General features: G+C 42.3%; 1 protein-coding gene across 1 annotated transcript in view; it reads left to right on the top strand.

The window, feature by feature from the left end:
- Positions 1–10,000, top strand: part of mrap2b (melanocortin 2 receptor accessory protein 2b) — a 20,921-nt gene that overhangs the window by 10,088 nt on the left and 833 nt on the right. The window lies entirely within an intron of this gene.

Below are 10,000 nucleotides of genomic sequence, written 5' to 3'. Positions count from 1 at the left end.
ATGGACGGCGGAGATCGGTAGCGGACGGGCGGTGATCGGTGACGGACGGGCGGTGATCGGTGATGGACGGCGGTGATCGGTAGCGGACGGCAGGTGATCGGTGATGGACGGCGGAGATCGGTGACGGACGGGCGGTGATCGGTGATGGACGGCGGTGATCGGTAGCGGACGGGCGGTGATCGGTGACGGACGGCGGAGACCGGTGACGGACGGGCGGTGATCGGTGAAAGACGGGCGGTGATCGGTGACGGACGGCGGTGATCGGTGACGGGCGGTGATCGGTGACGGACGGGCGGTGATCAGTGACGGACGACAGTGATCGGTGACGGACGGCGGTGATCGGTGACGGGCGGTGATCGGTAGCGGACGGGCGGTGATCGGTGATGGACGGCGGTGATCGGTAGCGGACGGGCGGTGATCGGTGACAGACGGCGGTGATCGGTAGCGGACGGGCGGTGATCGGTGACGGACGGGCGGTGATCGGTGATGGACGGTGGTGACCGGTGATGGACGGCGGAGATCGGTGACGGACGGGCGATGATCGGTGAAAGACGGGCGGTGATCGGTGATGGACGGCGGTGATCGGTAGCGGACGGCAGGTGATCGGTTATGGACGGCGGAGATCGGTGACGGACGGGCGGTGATCGGTGACGGACGGCGCTGATCGGTAACGGACGGGCGGAGGTCGTGACGGACGGGCAGTGATCGGTGACGCCGGTGATTGCTAGTGGACGTCGGAAAAGCGCTTTTGGTCTCAAAGTGGACAGTGAGGTGGTCCGGATGGGATGCGGTGAGGACGGACGGACGCCATAGGCGAGGAGGTTTGTGAACGCTTCACATTGGACAGTGAAGATTGGACAGTTTGATGCAGATACTACGTCGGACAGTGGAGGAAAAATCTTGTGGGCTTAGAACGAGTAAAGCGAGGTAACGGCAGTTAACACACACACATAAGAAGATGTATAAATTTTAAGAGCTGCAGTTTATTAAAGTAACACTAGGTAACTTTTCAACCTTCATAATATATTTCCAAGTCTCTTGTGATGGTACATCGACTCACAATAGGTTGAATGACACGCCTGCCATAGCCTGACGGGGTCTGTAGCGTTTTTAATCGTACTTTTAAACTTCGGGTTTCGGGTAGTAACCGGCGAACAAAGAGAACTACAAAATTGGACTGCTTTACGGCATATACGTCACTTCCACCACCACCCCCACTTCCTTAAAATCGGACGTGCGAGCCAAATGTTATAGTCATGGCCGAAGCAGCACAGAAAAACAAGAAAGCAAAGGTTTTATCGGAGCAAAGCAAAAAGAGAAAAAGAGAAAGTGATCGCGTTAAAGGCAGAACGAGGATCAACATTGGGCCAGCGTTTTCTCGCTGGCGTGAGCTGAAGGAGGAGGCGGGCTGCCCGACCGATGCAGACTTGGCTGTCATGCTTTTGGACTAGTAAGTATATTGCTTGCATACTATCTCTTTTTTTTGTCTGCCTGACTATGTTACGGAAGCTATCTTATCCTCCGTTTATCTTCATGAATCAAGTAATGATAGTAGAGTAGCAAATTATCAATCTGGTAGCTAGTAAACGATATTTTAGTTTTTGATGGTTAGCTATCGCTAGCATTCTCGTTCTGATTTGAACTTTGCAATCGATGAAATGCAAATAGCAAATGTTTGACCTAAAAAGTATACTCTACTCAACATGTACAAAGAAAAAAATCAAATGAAAGCCTATGTCTAAACGGCGTGTACAAGTTTGGTAGGGGCTACATTCTTGCAAGTAAATATATAAGATGTACAAAGTCATATTTTAGGATACCTAACATGTCTTTGATATTTGTTTATTTGTCTTGCCTCAAGCTATAATGCAAATCGATTTGTAAAATTTGCAGATTCATTTATGGTAGCTTGATATTATAATTTTGACGATATATGGTTATTATCTACCACTCAAAGATTGCATTGAAGATTCAGTAAAACAGTAACCAATAGACTAGGCTACTATAATGATGCTGGCTTGTAAACGTGATCATCGCGATCATTTGTCGTTAGAAAAAAAATAAAACCCATGAAATTATATTCATATGACATGCTGAAATATATGCCACTGTACCTGGGATGAAGACATTTCACACGCGACGCAAGCAGAACACCTGCATGTGACCTCCTCCTACAGTGTTCAGTGCTATCATGGTTGTCAACAAATGCACGTGCATGTAGGATGACAGAGTTTACGACAGTAGTAGAGGACAATACTGTTTTCCAACCATAGGGGGACCCCGAGAGCAAAAGTTACCTGGTGTTACTTTAAAGTGAAAACCGCAAGAATGGAAGAGAACACAATGCATTGACATTTGGTTTAAAGTAGGCTAAACGAGGACTTGACATAAGAGACATTTGGGTCGAGGGGTTTACACAAGAAAAGAAAAGTGTTTATGCTTTATTTCTGATTTTTCGTTTTCACGATATTTAATTGAAATGTGTTTTTTTTGTGGTTGAAAACGAGGTAAAATGGATGACAATTGTCAAGGTATCGAGGAAACACGAGTGGTGTCTGCTGACTCACAAAATGATAATGAGGAAGAAGCCTTTGTGAAAAAAAGGTCTATAAAACTTACAACAAAAGCACTGCTTTCTAAATTAAGTGACTTAGAGACACTAAGAAAATCCAAGTTAAGTAAAGCTGCCAATCTCAAACAAACTGTTCAAGGTTTAATGTGTGAGTCTGGTTATGAATCTGAAATAAAAAGTAGCTTCAGCAAATATCAAGCCTTGATTAATGATGCAAAAGTTGCACATAACAATCTGCTCGAGTTGTTACCCTTAGTTGAAAAGGAAAAGCATGTAACCTGGTTCAAAGCAAAGCTTTTAAGTGTCAACGAATTTTGCCAGTGTGTGGAAAATCATTTTAAGAGTACAAATAATGGTACTACTGAAGATGTTAATCTTGAGGATGATATAAAGCCAACTGACAGCGTATCAAATGTTGCGCATCATCATCATGCACTAAAAGCCGCACCAGTGAATGATCAAGTCGATCAAGCAAAGCGGCATTTGAAGTTGCACAAGCAGAAGCCAAGAAAGCTAAACTTCTGGCACCTGCAGCAGCGCCAAAAAAGAAACATGAATTGGAGCAGGAGGCGGAGTCATTACGTAAAAGAATGGAACAAGTGGAAATGGATGCTGAGATTGAAGCCTCAGATACAGAGTTGGCAATACTGCAAGCATTTTCGGATCAGGATAAGAGGGGATCTTATTCTGAGAAACAAAGATCAAAAGAAATACCTGACATTCCTGATGCAAAGTTTGAGAAGTCTACAAGATTGACCAGAAATAAAGGCTTACCTGTTGCCGTTGCGAGACCCACTGAAAATGTTGCACATGCTGTTGATGACAATTCTACACGACAGATTCTGCAAAAGCAAAATGAAATGTCCGAGCTGCTCCTACAACAACACAGAGCAAGCCAACTGCTACCAAGACAAATGCCTGTTTTTGAAGGTGACCCACTGAAGTTCAAAATGTTCATGCAAGCTTTTAGGCACTGTGTGGAGGAGAAAGCTGCATCTAAAGGTGATTGCATTTATTTTTTGGAAAGGTACACCAGAGGGCGCCCACACGACCTTGTACAAAGCTGTTTACATATGAGTGCGGAGAGAGGCTTTGAAACCGCTAAAGCCCTCCTACAGGAACACTTCGGTAATGAAACAAAGATCACAGCAGCGTATATGGAAAAGGTTCTCAACTGGCCTGTGGTGAAGGCTGAAAGCATTTCGTTACTGCAGGACTATGCATTGTTTTTACGTGGATGCAATAATGCAATGTCAGATTTATGTGACATGAAAGAGCTGGACATGTCTGCTAACCTCAAAATTGTTGTTTCGAAACTTCCTTTTAAATTGAGGGAAAAATTTAGAAGTTCTGCATGTGATATTCGGGAGAGACACAACCGCAGACCAAACTTTAATGACGTTGTACATTTTGTGGAATATCAAGTCAAAATCTTGTCTGATCCTATTTTTGGTGATATTCAAACTACTGAAAGAGGTATGCATGTTAAAAGGGATGGGTATACTGCAAAGTCTAAGTTGAAGCGAGACAACTTTGCTACAAACGTCTACACTGTTAGCAAAGTACAACACAAGGACACACAAGAAGGTAAACAGAGGGACAACAACATCAGCATCAATTGTTTATTCTGTTTACAAGATCACAGTCTGGATGAATGTCAACGATTTACCAAGAACAAACATCGTGAAAAGATCAACTTCTTAAAGGAAAAAGGAGTGTGCTTTGGGTGTCTCAACACTGGGCACTTGAGCAAAAATTGCGATAAGCGTAAAATCTTTGAAAAGTGCAAACAGAGCCATCCAACAACTTTACACATTCACGTCCAACAAGTGGACAAATCAATGAACCCCAATGAACCTAAGCCAGCTGTAAACCATACGCTTGTGTCAGCTCAGACATTTGGGAGCCAGACTGGGGCCGGTAGCAATGAAATGCTCTCCATCCTGCCAGTTCAGGTAAAAGCACAAAAGGGCAATAAGGTGATTCAGACCTATGCTTTTCTGGACAATGGCTCAACATCCACATTCTGCTCTGAAGCTCTTAAGCGTAGGCTTAATCTCACTGGGACAAAGTCAAAAATATGTTTGTTAACGATGAGCCCAAAGACATCAGTGTCAACATACATTGTGAATGGACTTGAAATAGCTAGCCTTAATGGAACAAGGTACTACAGTCTTCCAAATGTTTATACACAGAAAACGTTGCCAGTGAATACAGCAAACATCATCAAACAAGAGGACCTTATGCAGTGGCCTTACCTTGAGCACATTGAAATCCCTGAAATTGATGCTAACGTGGAGTTATTAATAGGTACTAATGCTTCAAAGTTGCTGGAACCATGGGAAATTGTGAATAGCCAAGGTGAGGGTCCTTTTGCTGTTAAAACCCTATTAGGGTGGGTGGTCAATGGCTTAGGAAAGGATTGCAAATACAACATGAATGACAATGGTTGTCATAGTGTTGCTGTGAATAGATTATCTGTGGAATCACTTCAGCTGCTATTGGAGAAGCAGTACCAGAGTGACTTCAATGAAAAAAGCGCATATGACAAAGAAGAAATGTCAAGGCAGGAGGCAAGATTCTTCGAAATAATGGAACAATCTGTAAACTTAAAGGACGGACATTACAGTCTAAAGCTGCCATTCAAAGCCCAGGAGGTAACACTGCCAAACAATCGCTGTATTGCTCAACAGCGCCTCTTTGGACTAAAAAGGAAAATGGAAAGAAATGAGAAGTTCCACCAAGAATACGCAAGCTTTCTTGAGAATGTCATCAGCAGTGGCTATGCAGAAAAGGTACCACAGGATGAATTGTGTTGTGGAGAAGATAACCTGTTCTATATTCCTCATCATGGAGTGTATCACCCATGCAAAGGCAAGTTGCGAGTTGTCTTTGACTGCGGAGCTAAGTTTAAAAGGAACTTCTTTGAACGAACAGCTTCTGCAGGGTCCGAACCTCACAAGTTCCTTAATGGGAGTGCTTCTACGATTCAGACAAGAACCAATTGTTTTTATGTCTGATGTGAAGTCTATGTTCTATCAAGTCAAAGTGGCTGAGGAAGACAAAGACTTTCTAAGGTTCCTGTGGTGGCCTAATGGAGATCTGTTCAAGCAAGTTGAAGAGTACAGAATGACTGTACATCTCTTTGGAGCAGTGTTGTCGCCTAGTTGTGCATGTTATGCTTTAAGGAAGACTGCAGACGACAATCGGAACAGTTTTTCGGATGAGGTGATTGACACAGTACATAGAAATTTCTATGTGGACGACTGTCTGAAAAGCTTACCATCTGTGCAGAAAGCGGTACAGATTGTCCATGACCTGGCTGACCTTTGCCAGAAAGGAGGTTTTCATCTTACACAATGGATCAGTAACAGTCGCAAAGTCCTTCAAACAATTCCTGAGAAGGAACACTCTAAAAATGTGAGTGAACTGAATTTAGACATAGACCAACTCCCGGTGGAAAGGGCACTAGGGCTGCATTGGTGTATGGAAAATGACAACTTTAACTTTCATATCAACTGCAAAGAACGAATGCAAAAACGACGAGGGATTCTATCAGTCGTCAGTTCAGTGTACGATCCCTTAGGGTACCTTGCGCCAGTCCTCCTTCCAGCCAAGCACATTTTACAAGAGTTGTGCAGAAGGAACTATGGCTGGGATGAAGAAATTCCACAAGTCCTAAAACAACAATGGATAAATTGGTTGACTGACCTGAAAGGGATCTCAGAGTTCAGAGTGAGTAGGTGCTTGAAACCACACGACTTTGGAACACCAGTCCATGCCCAATTGCACCACTTTGCTGATGCCAGCGAAAGGGGATATGGCACGGTAACATACCTGAAGTTACAGAACAAACCAGGTCATGTACATGTTTCCTTTCTTCTTGGAAAGGAAAGAGTTGCACCTCTTAAACCTGTAACCATCTCTCGTTTGGAACTCACTGCTGCTGTTTTGGCTGTTCGGGTGGACAGGATGGTAAAATCAGAGTTACAGCTTTCTTTGCCAGTATCCTGTTTCTGGACTGATAGTAGTACAGTCTTGAAGTACATCAGCAATGAAAACAAGAGATTCCGAACATTTGTGGCCAACAGAATAACCATCATTAGGGAAGCTTCAGACCCAGTGCAGTGGCGGTATGTTCACACAAAACAAAATCCTGCAGATGACGCATCCAGAGGACTGACAGTCCACAAGCTTCTGGACAGCAAAACGTGGTTATCAGGTCCAGAATTCCTGTGGAAAGCAAGAGAAACATGGATACAGTATGAAGTAGAGTCCACAGTGGAGGAGGATGATCCAGAGGTCAAACTGGAGATCTCTACAAACACAATAACTGTTCAAGGGGATAATTCAACCAATCAACTCATCACATATTTCTCTGACTGGAAAAGATTGAAGGTTGCATTTGCATGGTTACTCAAGATCAAGAAGACTCTATTGGAGTTGAGTCAAAGAAGAAAGCAACTTGTGGTGGTTGAAATGGCTGATCTTTGTTATGTTGACAAGAAAATGTTGGAAGCCAGAAAGTCATTGGGACGAGACAGTGTAACAACTGAGGATCTATTAGCGGCAGAAAACGCTATCCTTCAGTTCTGTCAGAGGGAAAGATTTGACAAAGAGATTTATGTACTAAGGACAGGAAAACTCGTAAAACAGTGTAGCCCTATCTACAAGCTGAATCCTGTTCTAGAGGATGGACTGTTAAGAGTAGGTGGAAGATTGTCCAGGACTGCAATGCCCGAAGAAAGCAAACACCCAGTCATCCTATGTAAAGATCAGTACATCTCCATGTTAATTCATGGTGGGAGAAATTACATCCTCTCCAAATTGAGAGAAAAGTTCTGGGTCACTCATGCCAATGCAGCAGCAAGAAAAATCTTGTCAAATTGTGCATTTTGCAAACGTCACAAAGGGAAATTGTGTGATCAAAAAATGGCTGATCTTCCCAAAGAAAGGATTACTCTAGACTTACCTCCATTTACTAATGTGGGAGTGGACTATTTTGGGCCCATTGAGGTAAAACTAGGACGTTCCAATGTGAAACGTTATGGTGTTATCTTTACATGTATGGCCAGCAGGGCGGTTCATTTAGAAGTAGCACACTCATTGGACACAGACTCTTGCATCAGTGCCATTCGTCGATTCATATGCCGAAGAAGAGGACCCGTAGCACACTTTCACTCAGACAATGGCACAAATTTCACAGGAGCAGAGAAGGAGCTAAAAAGAGCAATTGCAGAGTTAAACAACCAATCAATTGAGAAAGCTTTAATACATGACAACATCAAGTGCACGTTCAACCCACCTACAGCTTCACATCATGGCATGCTGGAAAGCATGATCAGACTGGTCAGAAAGGTCTTAGTATCTGTTTTACATCTACAGGCTTTAACTGATGAAACCTTAGTCACAGTCTTATGCGAAGCCGAAGCAATCTTGAATGACCGACCAATTACGAGAGTTTCTGATGATCCTAATGATTTAGAACCCCTTACACCTAACCATCTTCTTACTTTGAAAAGGAAACCAGTTTTACCTCCAGGTCTGTTTGATCAAAAGGACCAGTACGTAAGACGAAGATGGAAACAGGCTCAGTATCTTTCAGATTTATTCTGGAAAAGGTGGACAAAAGAGTATCTTGTTACTCTACAGGAAAGACAAAAGTGGAACAAAACAAAACGTAATCTTACAGCAGGAGATATCGTTTTGGTTGCAGATGCTACAGCACCACGAAATTCTTGGATGATTGGAAGAATTATTAAATCCTTTCCAGACAAATCAGGCATAGTCAGATCTGTGCAAATCAAAACCAAAACAAACGTAATTGAAAGACCAGTGACAAAATTAGGCCTATTGGTAGAACAGTCAATGTAAAAATGAACAAACACACCAAAGAGGGATTTATTTGTTTGTTTATTTTTTGTTTGTTGTTTTTATTGTAAGATGTTTTTTGTTATATTAATGTCTCCATTCATGTATGATTATAATTGTTATGTCTTGTAATGCCATGAACAATTAGGGGCCGGTTGTGTTGGAGCCATTCTGTGTATTGTGATAGGATGGTGCTGTGATCTGCCACCAGTCTACTTAAGATGTGGGTTAATTAGTGCAGGTGTGGCGCACAGCGAGGTGCATGGTTTTTGACCGTGAGACACGGCGTGTAATGGAGACTGGCTTGACTTAAGTTATTATTTGAAGAAATATGTTTTATTTTTCGTTATGTTAATAAATGGATTGGCATATCCGACATTAAGTTCAGACTTTGAAAGTTTATTATTTTACCGTATTTAATTATTTTAAGCCACAAGGAAACAGCACGCCCGAAACACGCATGCAAAACGACTTAAATGTGCGCCAACAGCATGTATTGTCTTAGCCTGGCAGCGCTGCCGCTAGCTTAGCTTAGCATAATGAATGGAATCCTTTGTTGCCGTATAGCATGTCGTGAGTAAAGTGATCCAAAAAAAAAAGCTTGAAATGTCTACTTTCAAACAAAACAATTAAAAACGAAAAATAAATTGGCTACTCTCTGCTTATGTAGGCTAATTCGTATGAGGTGTGCATTTCTCTCTATCGCACGTTCACTACTGTGTCAACTTTATCTTTGCAGCCAACACTGACATAGAAAACACTAGTTTATTAATAAACAATACAAATGTTTCATGAATAATCATTACTTTTGCCGGTTCTTTGTGGCAAGCTTTATTTCAGGTTTTGCGTGATATCTCTGCGCCCAAGTAGCAGTGCTTCGCCTGTGCTTCCCCCCCAATATAGTCCCAGGTCAATCTCTGCCTAGGAAGTCGCCTAGTCTTAATCTGCTTTGCTATTTGTACTCGTTGTGAATTAGCAGGCCACAAGAAATAATTAGTTTTTTTTGGATCACTTTTACTCGCAACATGCTATCCGGCAACAAAGGATTCCATTCATTATGCTAAGCTAAGCTAGCGGCGGGGCTGCCAGACTAAGACCATACATGCACTGAGACAAAAATGTATTTGCCCAACTATCTAAATGTAGGGGAGACGGTGAATAGCCCCAATTTCAAAAAACAGTGGAGTGTTCCTTTAATAACACACAACATGCAGCTTTTGTTAAGATGTGTTATTGTGTGCTTTTCCATAAAAACAGCCAGTGTTGATGAGTCCAGGACTGATTAGAGTGAGTCTGTCTCACATATTCAAATGAGCAGAAACACTTCAGCAGATGCATATATTACAGTCAATCAGTCTTGATTTAATTACTCATTAAAGCGTGCAATTCATCAGGTCAGATGCATAAAAAAATCACACAAGGTAACTATCGTTAACTAAAACTATAAAAAATAAAGCTGAAATAAAATAAAATATAAATATTAGTTACTACACACAAATTAGAAATGTTGCCTTGGCAATAAACTGAAGTTAAAGCACTAAAATTATTACCTGGAAA

The sequence above is a fragment of the Siphateles boraxobius genome, unplaced genomic scaffold, assembly GCF_051911475.1.
Source record: "Siphateles boraxobius isolate OS27281-9 unplaced genomic scaffold, OSU_SipBor_1 262, whole genome shotgun sequence".
Lineage (NCBI taxonomy): Eukaryota > Metazoa > Chordata > Actinopteri > Cypriniformes > Leuciscidae > Siphateles > Siphateles boraxobius.
Note: the sequence above shows the minus strand (reverse complement) of the source record. Positions and strands in the feature narration are given on the sequence as shown.